General features: G+C 38.6%; 1 protein-coding gene across 3 annotated transcripts in view; it reads right to left on the bottom strand.

The window, feature by feature from the left end:
* The window catches only part of PARP8 (poly(ADP-ribose) polymerase family member 8), a 177,799-nt gene that overhangs the window by 161,402 nt on the left and 1,938 nt on the right, over positions 1 to 14,459 (bottom strand). The gene's annotated exons all lie outside the window — the stretch shown is intronic.

The raw sequence follows: 14,459 nt of genomic DNA, 5'->3' as shown, positions 1-14,459 counted from the left end.
CCACCTTGCTTGTTGTAGCAACTCCAACAGCCCTGAGGGTTGCTGGGAAATAAGATAAAACACCGGAAGCTTACAGAGATGAGGTAAGGTGTGAGGAGAGGAAGGTAGGCGGCTATAGAAAGTAAGAGTAAAGGGCCCAGATCCAGCATAAGGAATGAGGCAGAGGTGGCAAGCCTAAGATAAATACCCAGTCCCAAAACACCTTCTCCCACAGAACCTGGAAAGTTTTCCCTTTTACAACACTGCTTAAAATTACTTTAAATTATCAACCAAGTACTTTAATTAGAAATGTAAATGTTGAGGCAATCCAGCTATCAGGGGGTATAAAGTTGTTCCAGCCACCTTCTCCTTCCAGTAGCTTCTCCTCTGTCCTTTCCACAGAGTAAATGAGAAACTTGCTCTAGACAAAAACGTGAGGGCAATTTAGAAGCAAGAACCAGGATTTACTGATCTTGTGTTAGTTGTTCAGTGAGCCTTTGTTCTGTTATTTCATGATTACAAAGTTCATGGGTTTTCCTTTTTTCCTTATGTATACAAACATATACGTATCAAAATATACTTGTCAGCTAACTGCTGTCAAGGAGGAAGTTATGACATGTATCTGTCAGCGTCAGCCAAAGTTCGAAAGAGCGAGCCTGGCCCTCAACAGACTAGTTCATTTCATTTCATGGCCACCCTGGGCCACCTGCCCTGGAGCCACCATTTCCCTCTCCAGGGAAGCTATGATGCAGGCCTGAGTGATTTTTTTTTTTTCCCTACAAAAACCACCACAGCAACAACAACGGAAAAAGTTTTTTCCCTACAGAGGTTATGCCGGACCATGCAAGAAAAGTTGGCAGACACTGCCACGTGTATCAGAATTTACCCAGATTTCCTTGGGATCGGGGAGGCTGGGCCCAGGGGAGGGAGCTGTGGGAGAAGGACTCTTGTAATGGCCCCACACACACTTCCACTGCCTTCCCAAAGAAACCACTTAATATTGCACAACTCAGTTAAAGAAAGGGGAAAAAACATGAGGGTAAGCAAATAAGGAATATAAGCAAAAACCTAGACTATCGCAAATTAAACAAAAAATCCTTATTACTCTAAAATTGTAGGTGAAGATCAGGAACCCAGACCAGTGGAGAGGAAAAGCATTATCACTGAATGCGGTGGTGACCTGGTGATGGCCAAAAGTGAATCTGGAGCATCTTTAGATTCTAAAACATAAACGTTTAGACTTGGACTTCATGGCACAAAAACAAAACAAAACAAAACCAAAAACAGGCAATTACATGAATGAACATATGCTTTACTATTTTTCAGAAAAAAAATAGCATGCAATTACTTGAATAAACACATGCTACTGCCACTTTTTCTTCACTATCATGTACATTTAATGTAATTCTTATCAGAAACTGTTATTCAATGATAGTGGAGAAATGGAGAAAGTTTTTTATTTCCAAACCAGACAGAGCAGTCATCCTACTAAAAAGGGGGAACAATTTTTTTGCCCTTAGTCTGCCTGCTTATGAGGTCCCAATCGCAGAAACTGGAATTGGGCTAGTGCTATAAATAATGACATCAGATGCCGTCTCCCCTATCAGATCCTGAGCTGGACACCATCAGCATACGTGCAGGGAAGGGTTAATGCAGGCCTTGGTTGCTCAGATCCTGCACATTCCCAAAAAAGGCCTGTCCTCAAGACTGGCCCTGGGCCAGTTCCCAGGAAATGAGCTCTGAGCCCTTGGAATACTCTGCCTGATCAGAACGTTTTTATGTGCCCTAAGTCTTAGACCACGCAACACCAGTGTGCTCAGTTTACACTAACAAGTGTGATATGTGGTGAACACATGTTTTTGCTCTGGGAGGCTGGAGTCTGAAGAGCCAAGGTCAGTTGTAAAGGTGTGGCATGCCTTTGTGATTGATCCCTAATGAAAACCCTGGACACCGAGGCTCAGTTGGGCTTCTCTGGTTCAACACTCTGCCCGAGTCGTCATACATCATTGCTGGGAAAATTAAGTGTGTCCATACGACTCTGCTGATTCTGCTGATAAGACACTTGCAAACTTGTGCCTGATTTCTCCTGGACTTTGCCCAGTGAGCCTGTGCCCTTTGCTGATTTTATTCTGTACCCTTTTGCTATAATAAACCAGAACTATAAATTAAACTATCACAGGACTCACAGTGTAACAGCTTCTGAGTCCTGTGATTCCTTCTAGCAAACCACTGAGCCGAAGAGTAGTCTTCAGGACCCCCTTTCCAAGCACACTGTCAAATTCAATCATAAAAACCTTGCAAAATCACTGCCAGTTCAGAGATAATAAAGCCAAGACTTTTCAAAGAGGTTAAGTCATTTGCCTGGTTGTTTAAAAAAAAAAAAAACAAAACCACCAATCTGTCCATTCTATTATTACTACACTGTAATGTTATGGGTCACAAAGAATTTTTTAAATAATCTTATAACTCAGTCAACACTGGAAAAACTTCCTTTGGAAAAAATAAAATGCAATTTCATAAACCCTGAAAAATAGACTACAATTGGTCTGTAAACACAATCCAACTTAAAGTTGGACTTATAAGAACTTTATGTATGTCTGGGATGGTTCTAAAAGCCATAATCAAATGTTTTTTCACCTATAAGGTGTCCCTCATCTGCTTACTCCTTCTGCCCACAAAAAGTTTCCAGTGTAATTCAATTCTCAGTACTTCCTGTCTTTGAATACTGCGGGTCTATGCATGGTCTGTGCATGTTGGGAGTTGGGGGTTGCGGGGGAGGGGGCTAGAAAGAAAGAAATAGGTATACTATTATTTTCTTTATGTCTGCAAATGTAGGTTAAAAGATTATCTTTGGATGTTTAGGAAGAAAAATTAAAATGCATTCCAATGTCAATGTTTGCAGGTATGTGCCTATCAATGCCAGTGTGTGCAGGCATGCATCGTGTGTGCAAGACACACAACAGCAGACACATTTCAAATAGGTTTTGTTTTAGGCTCAGCATTCCGCCACAGAAGTATCTGAAAGCACCAACTCCTACTTGATTTTATTTGAGAAGTACACTGGCATTATGTCTTTCTTTGGGGACTAAAAAATTAGCAGGCATAGAATTTCTGTAATAATCATTAGTATTTCTTGAAATATTCTTGTTTAGTGTAGTTTTATAATCTATATTTGGAAAACACTGATAGAAAACCTAATTTAAAATGATGATTTTCTTCTATGGAATTAGCTACAGACTAAATTCATAATATAGGCTATTCATTTTAGTTTTGTGCCAAGGCACTTTTATTTAATAAAAATAGCTAATTTTACATTTTCCTAATTCAAATGTATATGCCTGTGTAATGTAAAAAAGGATTTTTAAACTTCTATAGATCAGAGTCCTGATTCAGGAGTTGAAAAAGTCTTGGCAAGAACCTGCCTTTCTTGGCTGGCTATTTTTTTAAGACTCTAATTTTTAGAGTAGTTTGGAGATCACAGCAAAATTGAGCAGAATGTACAGAGATTTCCCATGTACGCTCTATTCCACATGCGCAGAGCCTGCCCCATGATCAACATCCCCCATCAGAGTGGTACATTTGTTACTAATGATGAACCCACAGAGACACATCATTATCACCAAGAGTCAATTTTTTACCCTTGGGTTCACTCTTGGTGTTGTACATTCTATGAATTTGAAAACTGTGTAATGACATGTATGCACCATTACAGTACCATACAGAATAACCTTACTGCCCTAAAATGCCTCTGTTCCACCTGTTCCTTCCTTCCTTTCCTGTAACCCCTGGCAACCACCGATCTTGTTATTGTCTCCATACTTCTGCCTTTTCCAGAGTGTCATATCGTTGGAATCATACTGTAGCTTTCAAGATTGGTGTCCTTCACTTAGTCATGGGAATTCTTCCCCCCATGTCTTTTCAAGGCTTGATAGCTCATTCCTTTTTGGTGTTGAATAATATTCCATAGTCTGTAAGTATCACAGGTGATTTACCCATTCACCAACTGAAAGACACCCTGGTTGCTTCCAGGTTTTGGCAGATTTGAATAAAGCTTCTATAAACATCCACGCGCAGGTTTTGTGTAGACATAAGTTTTCAACTCCTTTAGGTGAACACAGAGGAGTGTGGTCGCTGTACAGTATGGCAAGAGTATGTTTAGTGTTGTAAGAAACTGCGAAACTATCTTCTAAGTGGCTGTACCATTTTGCACTCCCACCAGCAATGAATCAGAGCTCCTGTTGCTCCACATCCTCACCAACATCTGGTGTCCTCAGTGTTCTGGATTTTGGCCATTCTCATAGGTATGGAGTGGTAAGCACCTATATTTTCATTTAAAAGTGCATCTGAAATGTAACACTTCACAGACTGTACCGCAAAGACTGGACACGTCACAGTTCTGTTTTAAAAAAACCTTCTGTGAAACTACTGCCCTAAGTGGATTTTTCCCTGCCAATTACCTACAGCTGGAAAAGGATTTTGTGTATGTTGGACATTGAGAATTGAAGACACTGGAAATTTTACGTTAATGACCTGGGAAGTCAACACAGAAAGCTCACATTAGATCAAACTGAGAGAGGAGGTAAGAGAAATGGGTGAAGGGGATCAAAATGAACAAACCTGCAGTTACAATTAGGTCATGGGGATACAATGTACAACACAGTGATGACAGCTAATAATACTGTACTGCATATTTGAAAGTTGCAGAGAATAGATCTTCAAAGTCCTCATCACAAGAAAAAAAAATGTTTGTGACTATGTGTGACAGATTTTAATTGGACTTACTGTGGTGATCATTTCCTGATATATATACATATCAAATCTTTATGTTGTATATATGACACAAATATGATGTTATATGTCAATTATACCTCATTCAAAAATGAAATCAAACTAGTATGATTTCATTTTTTTTAAAGATTTATTTATTTGAGAGAGAGCGTGTGTACGCACACATACAAGCAGGGGGAATACCAGAGGGAGAGAATCTTCAAGCAGACTCCCTGCTGAAGGCAGAGCCCCACGCGGGGCTCTATCAATTGACCCATGAGATCATGACCTTAGCCCAAACCAAGAGTCAGATAGTTAACCAACTAGCCCCCAAACGAACATGATTTTTAAAAAAACTAAGTTTAAAATCTTTCTTGCTCCAAATTTTATCATCTGGGAGTCAAATTCAGCCAAGAATATGCAATTCTTCTATTAATTGAAACTCACTTAAATCACCATTCTAAGCTGGTTTTCCCATAAGGACGGACTGCTCCAAAAGAAACCAGAGAATTTGGCTCACAGTGAATCATTCGAACTTTTTCTTAGTTAACTAAAAATGAATTTGACCATTCACTAGAGAAATCATATCAAATTCTGTGGTGATAATAAAATAATGACTGCTTTGCAGCTGGAGGGTTTGGGTTTTTTTTTTTTTTGCATATCCAGCTGTGGTGCATTTTAATAAGAAATGATGACTGCGTCAGCTTTTACCCATGAAGCAGATCTTTATGTTCTGCTTCTGTCTTCCACTCACCAGTGTCTAAGACTTTGTTCGTAAGAAGATCACTGACACAGAGACATACAGACTGACAAACGTATCATCACAATAATGAATTCACCCACTTAAGATTTGGCACACTGATTTCAAAATGAAAAACCTAGAATTTACTAGATTTTCAGTATGTGTGAGGTTCCACTGTTTTCCCTGAATCACAAAAGCTATGGAGCATTCGCATAGGAACAGGTCTGCTGTTAACATGAATCATTTTCAATATATACATGACACTGTGTCCACAGGACCGCACCTGAAAGCACCAGCTTCATTCTCCATTCATGTGTTACCAAAAGGAGCATGTGGCTTCTTCAAGTGTAATGACTGACACTGCCTTAAAAAAAAAAAGGGACAGTTTGCTTCCTGACTCATGTTGAAAAAATTCTGAGCAATATTTTAAAACTTCTTCAGTAAATTTCTCATTTGGTGACTGGGAGGAAAATACATAAAATCAATACCCTCATTGATTTCTACACATAATTTATCAAAAAAAAAAAAAAAGTGAAACTTGTAGATAAATCCCATATTTCCCTCGCCACAAATTTCTCCAAAAGTATAAACTCCATCAAAGAGGGCTCACTAGCAAGCTCTACTGCACTCAAAGTGACAGAATTTAAGAGGCCATAATGAGTACTTCTGCTACACAAAATCATTATCTATCTCTAACACTTCCTTCTGAGGCTGACTTCTAAACCTGTACCAGAGTGGGCCCTGCTAACTTCAAGGCATTGATGAAGAATCGTTGAAAGCTCTTATCATAAATGGATTCAACACAAATGATGACAAAGTGAGAGATCTAGAGAAATATATCCTCACATAGGAAAGTCAGTGGCATAAAATGCCAAATGCCTTTAACTGAAGCTTTCCTGTTCATTAAGCAAGTTCTATAAAAACTTCTGAAAGTAAATTCTTCAGGGCTCAATTGTGAATGTGCAATTTCTATTTCTACTATACTGCTATTTACTCAAAAACTAATTTTAATGAGTAAGACTCAGAGTTTGCCAAAGTGCTTTCCACAAAACAACTTTCTCAAGATGTTCCAGAGTTCTAATCAAGTAAGAAACCCTGAATACTTCATTCACTTCTTGGATATGCATAATGTATACTAACAGAAAAAGTTCCCAAAAGTCAACCATTAGAAAGGTTTAATATTGTTTCAATAAACATTTTCCAGACATAACTGGCCACATATGCAACACCTAATTGAACAGTTTGGGAAATGCTCTCCCATAATGTTAGAAAAATAAGACTCTCATTTAAGAAATATAGAAAATATTTATTATATTCTAGGCACTCTGCTGGGAACCAGATTTCTAGTCTTTAAACAGAATATTGGTCTTTTGTGACTTTTTTTTTGACTTACATTTTTCTCTTTTATACAGCTTTGTCCTTAATAGCATTGTTTGTTTGTTTTCCAATTTTGTCTGAACTTTTTTCTTCATTGATGTGAAAGCCTAACAAATGTAAAGTAGTTACATTAGTATCTGGCTCCATTCTGTACTTTGTATACAGTAAATATTCTGTAAGTGATTCTTGGATAACAAACTGTACATGTTTTTTAGACAAAACAATGATGAAAATCCAAACAAATGCAACACTTCTGAGTTGGTTGAGAAATCCTAAGAACACTTTCAGGCCATCAGCAAGATCTTTTCAATCTATATTTCAGAATGTTTAGAAGGAAACCATCTTAGGGGAAAGTCAGTTAGCAGCTAGCTTTCTGCACATTTCCGTATGGGGAAAACTGATCTGGCTGCACAAAGGTGTAAGTGGATGATCCCCCTTTTAAATTTAACGTCGTGCTTGGCATGTTCCGTTAATACCAAGAAGGTATCAGCCAGGAACTGGCATGTCACCGATACGAAAATGAACTACACTCAAAACTTGTTGTTGTTCTTCTGTAATGGACTGGTAACAGTCTATTTATATTCTTATCCCATCTTCCTCAGATTTCACCGTCTTCTCATTCTCAGTCTGTCCTACTCGTGATCTTACTCTAGCCTCTCCTTGAGCATAAATACGTCATAAATTTTCAGAGATGCCACCTGTGGTCAAATAAAAGATTAAATGAACTGGCATCCGTGATCATAAAAATCATGATCTCGATATCCAAACCAGGTCCATTATGTGACACAGAAACTACACAATCAATAAACCTTCAACAACTGTGGATGCTTCATGCACTAAGTACAGACTGGGGGCTGCTGAACGGAGAGACCAGGTCGATAAAAGGACAGTGGGAGCCTGAGAAGTATGCACGACTGGATGGGGAAGGTGGCTCTAGAAAGCCAAGGATGGGGGGTTTCGATTTGTTATGGAGGAAACCATGGTCACATCTGAGGGCTTCTGAGCAGAAAACTCCCATGGTGAAATTCATACTTTCTTTTTTAAGAGGTAATGTTCTTTGTTTTGTTTAAAGATTTTATTTATTTATTTGATAGAGATCACAAGTAGGCAAAAAGGCAAGCAGAGAGAGAAGGGGGAAAGCAGGCTTCCTGCTGAGCAGAGAGCCCAATGCAGGGTTCGATCCCAGGACCCTGAGATCATGACCTGAGCTGAAGGCAGAGGCTTAACCCATTGAGCCACCCAGGCGCCCCGTGAAATTCATACTTAAAAGAGTTCAGGTGTCAATGAACTGGACAGGTGAGGAGCTGTTAGTTAAGTATTTAAAACACTGGGTTACAGTGACTGACCTATGTCCAGGGATCAGGGCCCCCGACGAAATGCTGACACTGTGGGGGATGAAGATGCCCATGATGATTTCAAAGAAAGAGCCACTAAAGCTTTGAAAGAAATGAAGAGGAAGGTGGGATACACAAAACCTTAGACGGATTCTTCCAGAGTGGCTCAAACAAAGCCAAACGAGGGAAAGGCTGGGAAGAGAAGCTTCTTTTAACGAGGAAGTGATGGGTTGTTCTGATACGCTGGGTTCAAGTGTCCAGCATTGAAGTGAGGCAACAGGACAGGAAACCTAAATTATGTCCCAGTAAATAAGAGTGACAAGCCTTATCAATAAATGCCTATTTCTTATTAGCCTTCCCTGGGGGTACATGGAAAATGGGCTTTCAAAAACGTAGAGAGCGAAAAAGGGAAAGGGGACATGCCAATAACTGAACAATTCCGTACTAAGTCAGTGGCAGCTGTCTTAAAGCAAGATTTATCTACTACAGCACAATCTATCCAAAAGCAAATCTGTGCAGAGAATTACAAAATATTTTTAGGACTGATAATGTTCTCTTACATGTATTTTTCAAAATGCTGTCGAGAGAAATGATGGGGAATTTAAATGAGTCGGCCTAATATTTGTGTAAGGATTCCACAGCCAATGTACATAATTTTCTCACTATTAATGCTTAGCACTGGGCTTGGGCATTTCCCTTGCCAGCCAGTGGAGTTTTCAGTACTGGCCCTGGCGGGCATCCCACCAAGCAATCCCTCCCCAACCCCAAACATTCCCAACTACCCTCGTCATGCCAGTTTAACCACTGCCCCTTAAACCTTACATAAACATCGACTCACATGGCAATATACTCCGACTCTGCTTCTTCCTAACTGTAAGCTATTTAAATTACCTCTGCCTCAGTTTCTTTAGCTATAAAATGCAAAAGAGCTGACAAAATCCCGACTTGTCTCTGTTGCAAACATGGGATGTAAGGTAGGCAAAAGGTACAGCAGAGACTATGCCCAATAAATATAATTAAGAGTATTATCTTAATCCATGAAATAAACGGAGTTTAAATATTTTACTAGGTAAGTTTCAATAAAGTTATATTTGTGTTAAATTGGTGGTTATTTTAGGTCAGTGGTTTTAAAATTCATTTAATAATGAAATCCTTTTCAAAAAAATTGTGTACAGAAAAGAGCCAGAGCAGCTATAATTTACAAAGGGATATGAAAGCTCAGATTTCACTCACGCGTTCGGATTCCTTCATACTTCCTTCACCAGGCACCCCAGCTTCCAATGTAGGCTCCCAGGGCTCCAGGGAAAAGACTTTTTCTCCTAAATCATTATTTTTGGATAATAACTGATAAAGTATAAAATCACGGGAAGCAAGTCCCCATCACCAAGAGGAACATGCTAAGTTCTGATTTTTTAAAAAATGATTGTTCTTTTCATTATGACATCTTAAGAAGCACTTGATGGTTTCAAAATAATTGCATATTTCAAGATTTCTAGAATGAGTACGTAATTCTTTCACAATGAAAATTGATTAATCTCTTTGAGATGATCTTCTTCTACTTCGCCACCCTCTCAACACCCCAGTCCTGCATCCACATACACTTCTCCTTTCGAAGAAAGTCAAAACAAATGCACTTTATCAATCAAGTAAATTGCCTGTCTCCATGGCATCCCATGAGCAAGGAATTAAACATTGGGAACCCAGGTGGATTAAGGCCCCCAGAAAATCTGCTTGATCACCAGAATGCTATTGATTTTTTAAAACTGAATTAAATACTTTTAAAGTCCAAACTCCCTAGTGTGTCATCGTTCCCATTAACTCTCTCATAATGTTAAGCAATTGCATTATCTTTCTGTCCCCTAAAAGCATTTGAGCACGCCACGGGGTTTATAACTTGGCTACACGGCCTCTGAATTCTTAAGAAATTCTATTGCAAGTGACATGACCAGATTTGGGGCTTTTTGAAGTATTTGACTATCACCATACCTGACCATTTAGTTAGAAAATTGCTTCTCACCTGCCGGAAGACCTTTTAGCATTCATTAAATGATTGAATAAGCATCTACTTAATCAAAAAAAAAAAAAAAAAACATTGTACTAGGAGGGGAGACAGGATCCTGGGAAACTGCAATGAATAGGACGGACCCTGCCTCCAAGAAGCTCAAGGTCAGACGGATGCTCAAGGAAACATATGCTAATAAAACAATGTGACAACATGGTTTTAGAAATACCTAGAAGAATAATACAGAGAACAGAGTGCCAAAAAAGACTTCTCACAGAGGAATTTGTTTGGATCTTTAGCAAAGATCCAACAATGAAGGCCCTCCCAGGGCTGAGATGGGGGAAGATGGGGAGGACCGGTTGTAGATGGGAGTTTTGCAGCATGTCCAAAGGCCCAAGAAAAAGAAGGGTAGCATGTGATTTGAGGAACTGTGGACACTTCTGTTAGTGATACATGTGATGCTCAAAACAGTTATGTGAACAGAATATCCCAAAGGAGGGGGGCATATACTCACACACTTCAAAAGATGCCACTCTACCCACGACCACAGGAGTGTCTCTTCCTATAATTAAAGATATACACCTATAGCCAACTCTGAACATTCTGCCAGATATTAAGTGTCTAATGTATTAATAATTTCTAATATAAATGTTATATTTCTTATCATACAGTCACACTCCTCGATTGGAAAACTCTCAATTTAATAAACATTTCTTTATTCTCATATCCTTTCTAAAGGGAAGACACTTTTACATTCTTGAGTGAAAAAACACTGAGATCTCAAGAGTATAATACACTCCCTGGAGGCATATATTCTATATGCATATAGACACATAAAATGCTGAAAGAATAAGCTCTAACACATTAATAGAAGATGAAAAAAATCACGTGTTTCTTATGTTCTTCTTTTTTCTTTGGCTTATCTCTTTAACAAAAAGTCTTGACAACAAATACTTCTGATTTGTGCATTTTCTAAAACCTCAGTTATATCCTCACGATATACTATCCTTGCCGGAAACTCACAATCGAGGAATCCCGCAGGGGTATGGCCAGGCCAGTGGGCTCCTCTTGCTCAGTCCTTTTTTTGCTGACAACTGGCACCAGGGACTCAGCCTGCTCTCCTATCCCTAGGAGCTGTCACTACTTACTTTCTCCTTTCTGTTTCTTCTACCACTAACTGCACGACTGACTACAAATGAGATGAAGGGCCAGAATCCCTTTGTGGTCTTAAGGATTTTACTATTAATCAATAAGGGAGAAAGAAGGAGGCAGGAGATCACAAGCATGACAAGTACAGGGAAGGAATGACTTTTGCATAAACTTCCCAATTGTGTACAGTTGAGGCCAGACATTAGCACATCCCTGAAACTGGAAGAAGCACTGGGTAGGGGCCCATGGAAGGTCCTGAACCACTGACAGCTGTGAAGTTATTCCAAGAAGTCCAGGAATCAGAGGTGTGTTACAAAGACCATTGCTAGAATAAATTAATCTAGCTGTATATATACATTTTCAAGCATATGGAGACGGTCTTAAAAACCAAACTCATAACATCTAACACTTCTTTCTCATTATTTCCCAATCGAAAGACACAAAAACTATCACTCTCCAATCAGTATCTGCATGATCCTTTGATGTTCAAGCGTCTCCATGTTCAAAGAGGCTGAGAACAACAGTGTAGAGGAATGAGCACAGGTCTCAAGAGGGTTACAGAACAGGGTACATACATGGTAGCTTCTTCAAAGAACCGAGTAAATTTCAGCATGTTTCTTAAATTCTCTGAGCCTCGGTCTGTACATCCAAAAGTGAGGATATAACAGTTACATGAACCTTCTCTTTAGGGAAACTTAACTGAACTGTCTCCCAAATGACCATAAGTTCCCCCTTGTTCCTCACCTTAAGTCCACCAAGAAAACAGAACAGCCAATGTTAACAAGCCTTTCAACCTCCAAATGAAAGCTCAGTTTACCAGGCCACTGGCCAGCCTTGACACAGTTGCCTCTTGGCATTACCTCCTACCCACAGAAACATAAAACAATGTATGTGTAAAACAAATTCTCCCTATTATTTCTTTTTTGAGTAGTAACATGTGAGGTCAACCTTTGCCCTTAGAACAAAGTGTAACTTGTTCTTAGAAAGTGTGAGAAAGAGAAAATGGTTTATTAAGTTTTATCTACAACCTGAATTGAAAATGATCCTTTAAATATGTTCTCAATGGTTTAAATGAAATGATAGTTAAATATAATACAAGATAATCATATACTATTTCTCCTTAAGATTCCCACCTCCTTTAACCATGAAGTCAGTCTAGTTTATTGAAAATGACACTATTGCTAGACTATTATAAGTTAATAAGCACTTTCAATCAAAACAGCAGGATTTTTTTAAATTTTTAAATGCCCAATTAACATGCCACAATGAGAAATACAGAATAAATATCAGATTCTAATGTAGTTAATGAAAACAATGCATTTTTATCTTCAGGGGAAAAAAATGTCTTCTCTGCCATTAGCTATAAATACTAAAAGACTACCATTAAAGGAATTATTAGCATTATTATACTAAAACAAACTTTTATATATCATTTTGTAGAACAAGCTTTTGGGGAGATTTTGGGGAGACAAAGAAATTACAGGAACAGTCTGTTAAAGTCTTCTTTAGTAGATACACAAGTCCCAGGTATTTGAATCTGAGACAAAAGAAAATACTATCCCTTAATAAGATTACATAGAAAAGGAAACATCTCTTACTTTAAGAGCAACCAAGGTGCTTGCTCCTACAGTGAAAACTGAGGTTATTTTAATTAGTTTATTATTTATCCCAAACCCCACCCCCACACCCCACCCCCCACCCCCGCAGCCTTGCTCCTGGAGGCTTCCATACCTTCTTCACAACTTGCTATGTTAACACCAGTTCAATAATTTGCTGATACAGAATTTTACTGCAGCATTTAACAGATCTCAGAGATTAAGTGTATGGCTCACTCCCTCATTGTACAAGTAAGTAAACTGAGCCCAAAAGAACCCAAACATCTTACTGAAAATAAGCTAGTTAGTTGAAAAACCTACCCAGAGCATTCCCCAAGCCACACCTCTCACTGGGTGAACAGCAGTAACTGTTACACTGCTCAAGCAGCTATCTACCTGATTGCATGGAGAATGTTTTCAATGGGATGCATGGCATATTTTAACTGTTAAAATAATCCAAAAGGATATTAGTCATACACCAACCTCCTCTGGATAGTAAGTGTAGGAGCAGCATTAATTTAGCTGAATCTCCTTGAAATTATTCTTTTTATTCATAACTACGGTGATAGTACCACAATAAATTAAGAAGTACTATAATTTCATCCTCTCCCAGTAAGTACATGTTATGTGTGTTATGTTCTCAACTAGTAAATCAAATCAATATGCCAGTCCTGAGGCTTAGGCTATACATATGGGAAATGCGATAACCGTTTTAATTAAAGCTTTTTTGAGACACAGATTGCAGCACAGATCCTAAGCATTTTAAAGATTCACATTAATTCCAATCTTTTAAAAAATGTATATACAGAGGAAAGCTTCTTCTGCAATTTATATGTTCATAAATGTTTCCATTAAGCTAAGCAATATTTTGGAATGTGGTCAAATGATATTGAATGTCAAGTCCTAACAGCAAGGCTAAATCTCTTGACATTTCTCATATGTGGCCACTGCTCTTTTAAACAAATGTCCCCAAAGGGTTAAAAGGGAGAAAATCCTAACTTAACAAGTGAAGACTGCAAGATGTATTTTAAAAGCTACCTTTCATTTTAACTCTACCTCCTAAATACAAAATTGGATTTGGACTTCTTTCACACTGTTAACAATTTAGTATTAATATATGCATCTGTCATACCTCCCCCTCAAGAGAGAAGTTATACACTCCAGCTACATATAACTTCCAAATTCTTTCCAAAACTAAATGTAGAAAACCAAAATACCGCTCCTTAAAAAAAAGTATGGAGAACTGGCAGACTGCATATTTATGTCAACCTTCAGAAAACATGGAAACACGCAGCCCCAACTCACCAAGAAAATTATTACTTGTGTTGAAACTACTTTGCGACACCTTTTATGTTTTATGCATTTCACTTCATACCCAGGATTCCAGTTCTTCACCTGCTTGCAGCCGTCAACCCCCAAATCTCTCAAGAGCGAGCTACTACTACAGTATAACAGCTTTAATACGAACAGTGCAAGAGTTCTGCTCATTGCCCGTGGCGTGATCTTAGAAACCC

This window comes from Lutra lutra, chromosome 5, assembly GCF_902655055.1.
Source record: "Lutra lutra chromosome 5, mLutLut1.2, whole genome shotgun sequence".
Lineage (NCBI taxonomy): Eukaryota > Metazoa > Chordata > Mammalia > Carnivora > Mustelidae > Lutra > Lutra lutra.
This window is presented reverse-complemented; position numbering and strand designations above follow the sequence as displayed.